Here is a 15,138-nt window from a genome sequence, read left to right as displayed (position 1 = left end):
TTCAGTCTCATAGCCACATTGTCATGGTTCCGACAGATGAAACTCTTTAAAAGAACTTCAAGGCATTGTTTACCTTAAAGAAACAGAGCATCAGCACTACATAGTTAAAGCCAAAAACTGAATCCCCCCCCCACAAAGTATCAAAGCACAATTCCCTCCTCCAATTAACAGTCATAAATCACATTCCCCAATTAGCTTGAAGTGGGCTTTCTCCCCAGCTCTCCAGCCCGCCAAATCTTTATCAGCTCCTGGCTCAATAACCTTGATTCCCACGGCTGAGTTATTGTTGTTATGTCTAACTGGACTCTCATTTCCATTTCCCCTCCCAGCATCATCTAGCTCTAAAAGTGAAAAGAGAAAAGATGGCTACATTTTTATCTGTTGTCAAAGCAAGAACATCTGATGTTAGCAGCATTGACACACATCAATTTAGCTATTGTCCTTAAAGTATGTTTTTTCTTTCTCTCTCTCATTCTTGCATTTGAAAAGCACAGTAAATAAGAGGAAGGAATTCTTTTGGCAAAATAGATCAAACTAAATTTAGGGATGGATATACTAGTGATTTTAACAACTGACAGAACAAAAAGCCAATACAGTTATTAAGCAAGTTCAGGTAGAGAATACCATCACATCACTTTGTATGATAGTATTCTCTACTTTAACTTTTGATTTATTCTCTCCGGGTCAAGTTGAAATAATCAGCAGATTTTTTCTAATTATAAAAAAACATTATAATTGTAATATAATGTAATATATTGGAATATAATTGTAATATAATGTAATATAAATTAACACAATCTAACATACATTTTGGAAAGCACCAATCAAAGAGCTGTGAACAATTGTGTTTCTCAATCTTGACTGCTCTAAGATGGGTGAATTTCAACTCCCAGAATTCTCTCACCTGCATGGAAATTCTGGGTATTGAAGCCCACCCAACTTAAAGCAGCAAAAGTCGAGAAACACTGACTTACATGATAGAATTAAAACCCCAGGCCTCTATTTCACAAGTGATTGTCTCACTGTGTTGTCAACACAGTGCTGCCTTCTGGCTTATGTTTTCAATATTTCAGCTTGGCCTATAGTCCTGGAGTTTCCACATGGTCTCCTATCCAATCATGCTTAACTTTTTTGATAACAGCTACAGTTTTTGATAACTTTTTTGATAACAGCTACAGTTAGTCAGATACACGTATCTTCTACCCCAAAATCATAAGCAGGTAAATAGGATAACAGTATTCAATTAACCTTGAATAACTATACCAAAAAAGATGTAGGCTAAATTTATATAAATGTTGATTTTATGTAAATGTGAATAAAAATAATTGTAATTCTTTGTAGGAGTACATTTTTGCCTTAAACATTTACTAACTTCTATATTTGAGATGTAATTATTCCTCACAAGCAGTTATAGCATTGGTTAAATGAATGTACTGATTTAGCAGAGTGGACCACACTACTATAAGAAATTAAGTGGATTCTAATATTAGGTACAATGTGGAAATGAAATATATAAATTCCTATACTTAAAAGGAATGCTTATTTAATTTGTGCTTAAAATGCTGACAAAGTTATCAGAAATCTGTAAAACTGTGTACTAATTATGCAATTTCATTTGAGAAGCATTTTTTACTGGAGAAAATAGTAGGATTTTAATATACTTATTAGAGATCATGTTAAAATATGAAGATCAGAACAAACGAATAAAACGTTTAGATGTTATTACACCATTTTTGAAAAATTTTGAATGTTATTTAGACTCACATATATTTCCTAATTTTTATTATTGAGGAATCCCAAGAAAACCTTTTGAGCTGCTATCAAGATCATGTCTATCTTTCGCTAAGATTTATCTTGCTTCAAAAAAGGCTATATTTTTCTGCCTAGCAACATGTGTCTTATTGGAGGACCTGCTTTTTAAGTCACAATATTAGGATTCTGGTTTCTATGGTGACAGAAAAATATAAAGGATACTGCAAAGAACTTTCAGGCTGTTTTAAAAGCAGGACTTGCTGGATCATGAATTCTGAAAGGCAGTTCCAGTTGATCAACATCCTATGATTAAAAAAAAAAGATTATGAAGAGAGGAAGTGGCCTTCATCTCCTTTTTCAGGCAAGATGTGTCCTATTATATTTTTGTAATTCTAGATAGTTGCAAACAAGTTCTGGAAATCAAGGGATTAATGAAACTTCCTGAGTCAGGCCTTATTTAGACAAGAAAGGAAAAGAAACCCTGTAGGCATCTTTTAGAAGGCTGTAATAATACTTAAATTTTATAGGTATGTTATCTGAGAGAGAGATTCTAAAAGAGATTGAAGGCCTTCCATCCAATTCCAATAAAAGTTGATCAAGAAGTCATTAACAATTAATACCAGAATTCATTCTACTGTTATTAAAGTGTTGAATTTACTATGAATGGGAGAAATGAAGGAAGAATAAAAAGTCTGCTGTTTCCATGTGGAAAACAACTGTCATTCTTTTCTTGTAACTATCATCCCTTAACATTCTCTTGCTTCTTCTCTCAACCTGAAGGCGGATTCTTTAGCTTTGACCTGGAGTGCTGTGTAAATTCAACCATTGGGGTCAACTAGCTTGTTGTGAGTTGTGAAGGCAAATAAAAGTAGAATTAGCTAAAGAAAGAGGAGGCTTGAGTTTACTAGATCTGAAAGTGTATTTTGATGGCTGCCGTTTGCTCTGGATAAAAGATTGTGTGCCTCTCCAAAACAAGAGATTACTTGAACTAGAAGACCATGAACTAAGATTTGGATGGCACACCTACTTATGGTATTACAAGGTTAAAATAAATCCCGATTTAAGAATCATTCTTGTTAGGCATACCATCTTAAGGGATTGGAATAAATATAAAATAAGGTTCTCTACAAAGATACCTGTTTGGGTGTCACCTCAGGGGGCTTCTTTTAAGAAAAGAAACAATGGTGATGCCAAACTGGTGGACTTATGATCAAATAATATTTTTTAATCAAGGTGGCATCAAATCCAAAGAAGAATTGGAGTCAGCAGGACATGTCTGACACTTGTTTGCATACTTAGAACTGAAAGAAAGATTCAGATAAGATAAAAAAAAGTTGTGGGTTTGACTTTTTAAAAAATGAAATAAAAACGTTATGAAATCATTATGATGTTTGAAATCATACTGTGTGGTACACGAAAGTAAAAAGTTGAGACTGTAATTATTCTACTGCACTGAAAAGATTTGGAAATTAATGCTTCCCCCCATTTTTTTTCCTTTACCCTACACTTCTGTTTTCCACTTTCCCCTTTCCTAATATCTTTATTTTCAGTTGCATGCTATATTTTATATTTCATTGAGTTTAATAAGAATTATATATTTTGCAAAAAAAGTAAAAATTACTAGATTTGCAATAAATATATGTTATGCTTCAATGAATGATTACATACACTGAGATTACATATCAAAGCCATATATAAAGGCATTATTAGAAAGGAGCAATAAAAGTGGACAAGTATTTTTGGTGACTTTCTTCAGACATGTGGGGGGAGTCATTAAATCATACATCAGTATTTTTTGCTTTTAAAAACAGATCCCTTAACTCCTCTCTTTTTCTAATAGATCAATGTTTATAGCACCTATAAAGTGCTATAAATACAGCACCTGCTTCTATATTCAGAAGGCCATTACTGGATTTTAAAATGGAATCATTAATTTAATTTACAATTTCAGTGAGAATTGGGATCTGTCTTCTTAACTTGGGAGAAACATGTTCCTATGCAACATTTCATAGTGAACTAATGGGAAGGAGTACCATGAATAAGGGGAAATTAGATTTTTCTAATTTTTGCTGAAAAAAACAAATTTTGGTAAAGAAGTGAGACAGTTTGATTAACAGCATTGTACTGGAATATATTAAAAGGCACCTTTATTTTATTTTTATTTCAGTACTCAGGGTCACAAAAGACTTGGAATGATGTTTCTATGATAGTGGAGCCTGTGTGAATTTATAAACACATTCCACATAACGATAAATACCCAGCCTGGAACCACATTCTTTCTGTTTTGTTTGTTCAAATGAATTTATATGATATGTAGATTTATAACAATAATCCACCCACTAACCCAATACTGTTTTTGTACCAATGAAGAGCCTCATGTCTTAAAAGAAAATTAAACAGATTTATGGTTTTCCTGACTAAGGGTAAAAATAAAATGTAAAAGTGGTAAAGGCAGTTTGAAAATACTTAAAAAACACATACACTATTTTTTTTCTACTTTGTGGAACAAGCTCAGATGAATTTTAAATAATGGAACATAGATTATTGGATTTTCCATTCTTGGTTACCATTTTAAAAGAGCAGACTCTTTGATTACTAATGAGATCAGAGGGGAATGAGAAAAGAATTTCCGAGGGATACGTACCCCTGAGAATGTCTGTTACGCTAGTGATTTTCAGATTCTTCTATCTTCTATCCCCCAATCCCTAAATCAAAGAACTTGGATTCCACTGTGACAGAAACTAAAAGCCCATTTTTCTTTGTACATTTAAATGAATTCTGTTGCTCTGTTAATTATTTAAAGTAAGCTTTAAGAAAATAAAAATGCAGTGGTGTTAAGTAAATTGCACTGCAAAATAAAAAAAAATTCCATCAGTGTTGAAAATTATAATGATACCATTGAGGAGAAATTTTCATTCTATGTCTGAGAACATAAAATCAAGACAAAATATGCCAACATGAGGAAGGTTGTGATACGTATTTCACCTGATTGGTATGAAAACTGTGATGGTATTTCACTTGCTAGCATGTTGATTTTGGGATTGTTGTTTGAAGCAGCAACACATAGTGTGGCTTGGTTGAAAATGATCTGTTTCATTTTTGGAGTTGTCCTCTCAGAGAAAATATGCTCATGCAAGTAATTTGATAAAAAGTAAAAGTTTTTAATAGCTCTTCCACTAAATACTTAATATTCGGATTTGCTTTACATCATAAAATATCTAAATGTCAACTCTTAAATAATCCTAATATTCAGTCACTTGATCATCAAATAAAAGTGTCCCAGGAAGGTAATAAACAGTTTATTTGCTTCATTATCATTTTGAAATAATGACTTAATAACTCACAAATATTCAATTTGATATTGGCTGCAGATAGAAAATATTCATAAAATCAGAAATATGTACAGATAATCAGAAACAATTAACAAACTACCACATTTTATATTCCCTGGTAGATCTGCAAAACAATACCAATTAAGAAATATGCCTTCATCAAACCTTTTCTTCCAAGAGGTTAATTTATTTTTGAAAGTTTCTATTTTATTTGGAAGATGAGTCACAAATTAATGAAATGTGTTTAGTTTACACATGCTAATTTCAATATTATTGAAAGATTATTCAGTGGTTATTAAATTACTTGTTTTTTTATTCCTGAATAGTACTTTGTGACATGACAGTTGTTTCCTTCAAAGATTTGGCAGTTTAGTTATTGGCTTTAGAAAGATTAACAGTTATTTTTTCAATTAGAATACACATCAAACCATTCAGGAGTCATCTGTTCATATGCAAAGATTGCATAATAGATCACGCAGTATATACTACAACTTATCAATCAGTATTTGTAATCCTTTGCCTTAACCCTACTACGATACATGCCTATATAGCAGTGGTGGCGAACCTATGGCACGGGTGCCAGAGGCGGTACTCGGAGCCCTCTCTGTGGGCACACGTGCCATTGCCCCAGCCTTGCCTCCCCCCGCGACCCCCTCCTCTCCAGCAGCCCCCCTGAAGGAGAGTTGCCCCTGAGCGTGGCTCACGCAGAGCAGCGCAGCCAAGAACATGGCAGCCAGGCAGCGTAGACAAGACTCTGCCTTCACACCCCATTGTGCACAGTTGATGCTGCAGGGCGCGAGCAGAGGGCGTGACCGCCATAGCGCTGCTGGGCTGCCTGGGCGATCTGCAGCAGGCCCTGGAGGCGGTGAGTGGCCCTGCGGGCAGGCGGGGTGGGGGATGGGGGCAGGGCAGGGGCGGGGCAGGGGGTGGAGTGGGGGCGGGGCCAGTTTTTGGGCACTCGGTCTCTAAAAGGTTCGCCATCACTGCTATATAGCAATAGTACTACCATTTATATAGAAATCAAGAACATTTTTTCAGTCCAGTTAATTTTGTGAAAGCTATTCATCAATAAAGCAAAAATCTCTAAACTTGAGCAGAACCTAGGCAATGTTGAGAGACTATACTGTGCAGGCAGTTTATGAATCATGATACATTTATCGGCACTTTCTTCTCATTGGGTATTTGGAGATGAGTAAAAAAAGTTAAGATGGTATTCATGACTTTGAAATTGATTCCCAAGCTGTTCTATTTGTGTCATGAAAGGTAAGCACTAAAAAAGAGCATGGCTTTGATTGTGTGATCACAACCATTATCCTGACCCCTTGTGAATACCCCTAGTTACTAAAAAAAAAAATCCTGACATTGTTCGAAATTTATGCTGATTCATCAGTTGAAAGCATAAACAGGTTGAATTTCGCCAACAGGATAATAGACTGAGCTTCATTATTGCAAAACATGTTCCAGTTTGTCACGTCATTAAATAGAGAGCTTTAACTACTGTATTTACTACTTAATCTCAAAGTGCTTTGTGAGCATCTGATATTGTTGGCTTTATCATTATCTCTCTTACTGTATCCAGCTTTTTATACTCAACTTTCTTTTGAGATTTATTGCTGGTTTAAGTTATTAAAAATAGCCAATAGGTCTTTTCTTGAGATAAGCATACAAATGCCTCTTTAAAGTGATAGATTTCACTGCACAGTTCAATAAGGACTCAACGTTTCTTGTAAAGTGGAACAGGCTGTCTATTAGATCTTTCGTTTGACAAATCATATTGAAGATAGCTTCCTGTTTACAGTCTTTTGCTTTTTCATGGCTGCATAATCATGTCAGATATTTCTAAAGCTTCTTTAATTCTTATTATAGGACTCTATCAATTTCACAACAGAATTTGTTTTTGTTCATATATTTCCATTCAATTCCAATTTAAGATTAATCTCAGACTTTCAAAATCTCAAGCTAGATAATTCTGTTCCCTTCCTCCCGACCATTATTGGAAGTAATATATTGGTTTGGTTGTCAGTGGATTCAATATAGTTTAGGAAAGATATGCTATATATTAAGTGGCATTTGATATACTTCTCCATATTTTATTTTAAGATCTTGTTTTGCAAATCAGCAAGTGAGACAACTATATTATTTGTAGCTGAGCAAGACAAGCTGTGAGGAGAACTTATAATGTTAACTGTTTCTCAGTGAACAGAATGCAAAAGTATTCAAATATTTTGCATAAAGAACAGACTCTAACAACATTGACATTTAATAATAGCTGGGTATTTTGGCCGCCTTAATATTATTCTGGGTGGTTTATTAATTTCAGCTGTCTGGAACCTGAAGCCCAAGCTGGATGCCATATGCTCTTTTTAAAAGGAGGGAAAAGCTTTTTAATGTATTTATTTTAGTTAGATATATGATTTAAGTTTTGGAGAAGTGCAATATATCATTAAGTGAATTTGCAGTGATCAACCTGGGAACATATTATTTTATTCTACTTATTCATGTTGTGTGTGTGTGTACATTTTCAATTATTGTTGTTTAGTACATGTTTTATTTTTTCCCCTCTAAATATCCACTTTGGGTGCCATCTATTTATGAAATATAAAGCTCCTCTGAAAAGAGAAACAAATAGAAAATACCATATTTTATGTTGTTTTTCATAGCTATGTGATTTTTAAGTCTTTGAAATCCTTTCAGTGGCTATATTCAACATACATAATAGACAGTAATTGTGGAGTTGTAAGTTGAATTAACTTAGATTCAGTTATTGGTGAAATTTACAAGCTATTAATTTACTAACTGTACTATATAATAACATCAGGGAATGTGATGTAAAGTGCACTGCTGCTTAAAATTCAGAAAAGCTTCATCACAATTCCTGTTGGACATGAACATGGACATGGACACACAAATACAAACTTGCTCATTTTTTTCCTGTATAATAAATACCAACATTGATTCAGGACTGGAGGAAATTGTGGATTAAAGGGCCAAGAGGTCATTGCTCAGTCACTCTAGACTCCTAGTTCATCTCAGTTAAAAGTTAATTTCTTTACAGGGTTCAGAGAAGGCAGTAATCCTGCCATTTTCTATGTGAGGGTAAATCTGAATTGATGGCCTTATTTCCTGTAGTCACAGACAGGTCACAGAGATCATTACTTTGTCAGCTAATGCTGGTTAATCCTTTAGGCTTCATGATGAATCACTTCTCAGAACAAAATGTAACAAATGAGCTTGATGTTTTGATTGGGCTACCTTTTGCTTTATTTGCTAATCTTCTGAAGTTCAGTATATAAAGTTAAATGATTGCCTCCACAAGGAGACCAAATATTATTTTACCTTAACACGAATGTAAGTACTGTTTTGTTAAAATCTGGACCTCTTTTTTAATTTTTGAAAATTGAAGGCCAGTGGTACTGGCAACAATCCACAGTGATGCCCAAATGACAAAATACAGTGATTCTCCCCTGAATTCAGTTATGTACATTCTGACATCTGACACGATTCAGTTATGTACATTCTGATATCCGACACTGTAATCCACAGTGTTTGTGTGATGATGTAGTCACATTTGATTATTTTTCTTTTTTCATTAAGATAATCTTAATCTGGAAAAAAGAAATGTCATTCACTGTACAATGAAAAAGACCATAACTTAAAATGATTAAAGTAAACTAAGGAACAATAGCAGGAAGAAATTAAGAAAAATTAAAAAGTATCTGTTTGAGAGTCAGTTTGGTGCAGTGGTTAGGTAATGGTAAAAACCGCGAAGCCCTGAGTTCTAGTCCCAGCTTAGTCACAAAGTCACTTTCTCTCAGCCCTAAGAAGGAGGCAGTGGCAAAGCACTTCTGAGAAACCTTCCTAAGAAAACTTCAGGACTGATGAAAACAGTCTCCAAGAATCAGACATGATTGAAAGGAAGAAAAATAAATAAATATGTCTAATTCAATGTTTAAACTTCCCCAGTAAATTTAGACCAGGAGCTTCAGGCTTTTTCAAGTCACCAAATCTGCCGGTTACATTTTCCCCCCAGAACTCCTGATCTACAAAATGGCAATCTTATGATTTTTTTTAATGCAAGAACAAGTTCTGCACTTCGCACTACAGTATGGATGCCTCCAGCTGTGCCCAAGTGACTTTTTTCCTTAGTTTCTCACAGAATCCATCAAATGATCACAAGACTAGGGTTCCAGAGAACAGAGTTTCCCTATCTAAACTTTATGGGAGATATGGTTTGACAGATATGATTCCTTGTACTCATTGTTTAGAGTAGAATGGATATCAAAAATTCCACTGGGTACCTGCCTCCTTTGGATCACACACATTTCTTCACTTGCTTCCCCTTGATGATGCCCGTGCCAAGAGCAGTTTTCTTGTTAATTTTGTGAGCCAGGAATAAACCCTTCAAGCCTTTTGCCTTGCTTCATTCCACTGTCTGTTTTGAAAAACAGGAGGATCTATAGCATCTTCTTTATATTCTCCTATTCAGGCCTGGTTTGTGGGAGTCATGTCATGTGCTCCAGCACTAGATTTCAGAAATATGGGGGCTCTCCCCCAACCCATGTTGGTGCCTTTATCTTTCTCATGCTCTGCCTGCTGCCATCACACTTTCTTGCTGTTGCTATTTTACTAGTCTCCTGTGCTGTGCTCTGATTGCAGAAACTCAGGGCGCATCCAGATAGTCAGTTTCATGTGCTTTCCTCCAATCCACAAGGTAGTCCTTAGTATGCTGGCATGATTTGCTTGGCCCTAAAGTGAACTAGGTTTTGTTTGGTCTCAGTAAAAAGGACAAATAGTACTATCTTGACAGTTTAATACGAACAAGGAAAGTGATTGGTGGATTTCCTGACAGGGCTGTGGTGGGAGACTCACCTCTTGTCCTCCATAATGTTAGGAGGGGTGGGGATGAAAGTGGGGGAAGAAGTGAGATTTGACCAGTAGGCTTAGGATTTGTTAGTGCCTGATCCATGGAGATGGGGAGGTGGAGGCCTTCTGCTTCTCTGGGAGCCCTCCCCCACTCATCTCTCTTTCTTGTCTGTTGTGTTCACGCAGCCTTTTTGTTCACTGATCTTTGTCTTGCATGCTTGTTCCTTTCACTTGTTTGTTTCTCTTGATTGCTCTTGCTCGTTTGTCTGTTGCTCATTCCATCTCCTGTTGTGCCACTTTCTTTGATTCTGTTACTTGCTCCATCATGCTACAAGCCTTTTTTTTTTTGCTCCATTACATACGGTTATCTTGTTTGCTCCATCACTCCCTTCACTGCCTGCTCTCATCTCTTGCTCCAGATTTATGCTTTGATCATGCCTATTTCCTCAGCCACTTTCATTCTATGATTCATCCCACTGCCTCTTCATCACCCTATCACTATTGCTCCATCAGTCTCATTTGTGTTTCTCTCAGACTGTCTTCCTTATTTGCCTTGCTTGCCTCCCTCATCCCTCTCTCACCTTTTTGGTGCAGTTGCTCTTTTGATCGTTTGCTTGTTCACTCACTGTATAAATCAGTTGCTGGGGTGCTGTTAACCTGCCTCAATTAGTGCTGCTCTGTTGCACTATAGCTAAAAAGCCCATATAATGCCCGGCCAGTGTTGTGCATCAATGCTCCATGCCTGATCCTTTTTGCTGTCCAAGCCACAATGGCAATAGAGGAGAGTTGCTATCAAGGTAGGGGATGGGGTCACAGTATCTGTCAGGTGCTAGGCAGGCCCAAGCTCGTGCTATGTGGTGAATAGCGAGGCAAGAAAAATTCTATACATAACAGGACTGTGTCGGGAAAAGATGGGGAACAGTTCTTTAAAATTGGATCAGATAAATGTGAAGCTAAGTGGCCTCAGCTGTGAGCTGGGATCAAATGAATGCTACATCATAAAGATGTGTAATGAGCACAAAACAGATGACCACATTAAGCTCCTGAATGAAAACAAGAATATAAGTCTAACAAACAAATACTTGTCTTTAAGCAAAGGCACTTAGGGGGGCATATCAATGAGCATATCAAACCACTGACAGCCAGCCATTGCTCAGGAATGGGGAAGAGCTGTGTTGTCCTCTTCCTGCTTGCTGACCTGCATGCCCACTGGGGACCAGAGTAAGAAAAATCTCTTTCAAAATTTCCTAAGGGACATGATTTAGACTCAAGAGCTACCATACCTACCACTAGATGGCAGTGAAGGGATACAAAAATTTCCTCCAGATTCTTTTCAGCCCACATCTGGTACTGTGGCCTATAAAGCAGCCAAAAATCCCAGTGTGAGTGTGTTTATGTGTGTGTGTCTGCATGTGTGGAGGACAAACAAATGGAAAAAGTTGTCTATATGGAAGAGATAAAATGCGCGTGTGAGAAGGTGGGGAAACGAAAGTTATGGATGTCAGAGAAAAGAATACTTGTGCATTGGATCATTTTGCCTAAAGACACTCGAACAATTTTATAAATTGTCCACCTATCTCTAAGGAAGCCAGATTTACTTAAGAATTGTGTTATTAACAACTGCATGCTTCATTTAACAACTGTGACAAGAAGGGTCATAAAATGGGGCATACTTAACAACTGTCTCACTTAGCAATAGAAATTTTGGGCTCAGTTGTGGACTACTACAGATAGTTGATTTGTTAGGTTAGAAAGGACATGAACTTTCCTCTTTGAAATCTAGTAATTTGAGGATTACACACACACATGTATGTATGTATGTATGTATGTATGTATGTATGTATGTATGTATGTATATGTGTGTTTCCTAAATTTTTGGATTGCTAACAAAGAATTAAGGGGGACTTAATTTCTTCCTCCCATATTTGGGCTGACAGGGTGCATCAAAAAAACACTCAAGATATGAGAGAGAGAGAGAGAGAGAGAGAGAGAGAGAAAATACAAGGAAGCATTAACAGACATTTACATCCTTTGTTCACACTTGGCATAATGCAAGGCATTTGAATTTCATATTAACTCTGAGCATTTGATATTGATTATCTCCTTGGAATATAATTGTTTAGTCTGCACTATAACTCTTATTGCTAAAAATTAGGCAACAGTGCATTTTCTCCAGGAAGGTTAAAGGAAGTTTTTTAGGAGCCAAAGATAGAATGCCTGTTTTTCATGCATATCACAAAAGAGTAACTTTTAATTGCAGATAATTTCCAGATGATGTTAATCTGAACACATTTTTAAAGGACTATTCATCTTTGAAAAGGTTTTTAAAATAAACAAGAGGCATTGAGTTTTACACATTTTTGTACCCTCAAATTTATTCCACTTGTATTATATAGTCCATTAAAGTTGGGTGGAGAATAAATTCAAATAAGTAAATAAAATAATAAATACAATCCTATAACCAAAAATATTTTTACTAACAGTTTGGAATTTTTATGCACATTGATTTTTTAATATCTTTAACTGCAGCTTTTTACACATATAATAAAGCCACATGATCCAATGTCATAATTCTCTTACAATCACTATGCTTCAGTATTACTTAGCTTACTTGTGTGAATCCTGAGATGGCGGTTCATTCTGTTAGAGGTGTTTGAATGTCCTACTTCCATTCTCTTGAGAATTCTTCATTTCTCCATCTCTATAACAGAATTTAAACTGACCTCCACATAAATTTATAATCCTAAATCCACTCTTTCAATTTCAGATGACAAATCTTCTGAGAAATTGCCTATGTTATAGAAGTGCAAAGTTAGAGCAACTTTGAGCCATATATTGCATATGAAATAGTGAATAAGTGCACTATTTGCCACCCGACCCAACACAGCTGGGTAGATGTCTGTGTTGATCCTACCGACTCCAATCCATTTAAGGTGACAACCACCAGCTGCCAAAGCTGTATTGCTAGATCCAGGTTTGCTACTACTGTAGCACATGCATAGGAGCATGTGTTCAAATGCAAAGTACACACTTGGAAAGACGCACAGCTGTATTTGATCTGGGTATGGAGAGCAATATGAAGGACAGGAATCTAAAAAGCAATTTATAAATTCACCAGCTAAGAAAAAAAAAACCTGTAGTTGTCATGGTTCCGGCTAATGAAATACTTCAAAGAACTTCCAGGCATGTTTATCCTAAATCCTTTATTAACAGTGTTACAAATTGACGGCACATCATGGAGGTATGCCAGAATCTGAATTCCTCTTGCTGGCATCTAACTTTTCTTGCTAAACCCCTCCCTTATCTTGCAGTCACAAGTCACATCTTTCAATTAGCCTAGAGGGCAAAGATTCACTTCCTTTCCTTTTCCGGGCTTTTGTTATTATTCTCCTCCCTTTTCTCTGTCATCTGAATTAACTCTAAAAATACCAGACAGTTCTGCATATTTTGTCAAAGCAAGAATATTCAATATTAGCAGCGTTGACAGTAGTCTTAGGATTCAGTACTATGAGATTACTTTTAAGCAGGGGTCTTCAAACATGGCCCTTTTATGACTTGTGGACTTCAACTCCCAGAATTCCTCAGCCAGCGTGCCTGGCTGAGGAATTCTGGGAGCTGAAGTCCACAAGTCATAAAAGGGCCACGTTTGAAGACCCCTGCTTTTAAGCATTTAAATTGAACCAAGCCATTTTACTGGATTGTTTTATTGAAAAACAACCCTGTGATGCCCCGTGGAGCTGTCTTTTACTTCATTCAGTGTATATTTTGGAATGGATGGAAAACCAAATTTGTTGTTTTCAACGTTCTACAGTGACCAACCGCACTGCTAATTGCTTCGTATACATCACGTTTTCCTGTTTGGTCTGTAAGAATTCTTCACCATATTTGCATTAGACAAAATGAGTGTTTTATTGCAGCGTTAAGCATTGCTAGGAAAGAAAAAGAATGCATGACTTGGCATAGAAGCAGTTTTTCTGCACTCTATAAGATTGCTAACTGAACTGACAAAAAGTAGGCCTCAATACCAGAGGCCTTGTAATTTGCACCAAGCAGCCAACAGCTGATGAAGCAGGAGGCAATTAAGCTATTGGTAAGAACCGTCTGTCCATCCATGCTTTCACGGAAGAAGCCTCAGGCCACTGGCTCCTGTACAAATCCATCTGAAGTATTGAAGAAAAACAAAACAGATGCCCAGCAAGTACTGTTACAGCCGAAGAATATGAGGAGTGGGGTGGGGGGTTGCAGCCAACGCATAGTAAATGGAATGATCACCAACAGATACATGCCTGGAAAACAACCTGCCAGAGTGTTGATTAGGGAGACAGTGGCCTGGGGGAAAGGAGGTTGTCCCTACAGAAATAGTTTCTGTCACAATTTCCCAAATGAACAGGAGCAGGAGAGCAGGGTAGAGCACAACTATATTTTGGATGGTATTTGTGTCCTACAGCCATTATCCGTTGCTATGATTTTTCATTAAAAAGCCACTTTATTTATTGTAATATTTGTTACAATTATAAGCCGTCTAACTCCCAGCAGCTCTAAGACCTCTCCCACTCCTACAGCAGCCGGGGTGCAAAATATATCTTTGCCCTTTAGACAAAGTTGCCTGGTAGTCTGAGTACTCCCATTTAATGCAGCTGATTTTCCTGGCAAATTCATACCTAATAAGTCCCGAAGTATTAAGACTGTCAGCTCTCAATGCAGATAAATCCAGAAATAACTCCCCTGCTCAGTGGGTTTATCTGTACAAACAAGACGTTCAGTGAAACCTATTCATACAAAAGATCTTCCTTTTGGCTGATCTCTCCTGTAACCTAGAATTCTCCAAGGAGACAGCCTAGAAAATAGCAAGTGGCTCAATATACAGACCTGGCATTAGCGCTTGGAAGAACACGGTCACACCAAGAACCAGTAGAATATGATCACTGCTGGATCATCCTTTTTTCTAATCACAAGATTGCCAGCTATGTATGAAAGTTATAAATGAACCTTTTATTGTACAATCAGCTGAGGTTCCTTCCAACTCTATTATTCTATGTTCTATGTTTCTTTCCTAGAATAAAACTGTGAATACATTTATTTGCAGTCATTGGTTTTTAGCAAAATTCATGTAAAACTGCAACAAGCCATATTAGTTCACTTCATCCCCTCTAATATTAAGAGCACTATCTGCCAACATCAATTTTTATAT

This window comes from Protobothrops mucrosquamatus, unplaced genomic scaffold (genome assembly GCF_001527695.2).
Source record: "Protobothrops mucrosquamatus isolate PMUCROS unplaced genomic scaffold, P.Mucros_1.0 scaffold126, whole genome shotgun sequence".
Taxonomy (NCBI): Eukaryota; Metazoa; Chordata; class Lepidosauria; order Squamata; family Viperidae; genus Protobothrops; species Protobothrops mucrosquamatus.
This window is presented reverse-complemented; position numbering follows the sequence as displayed.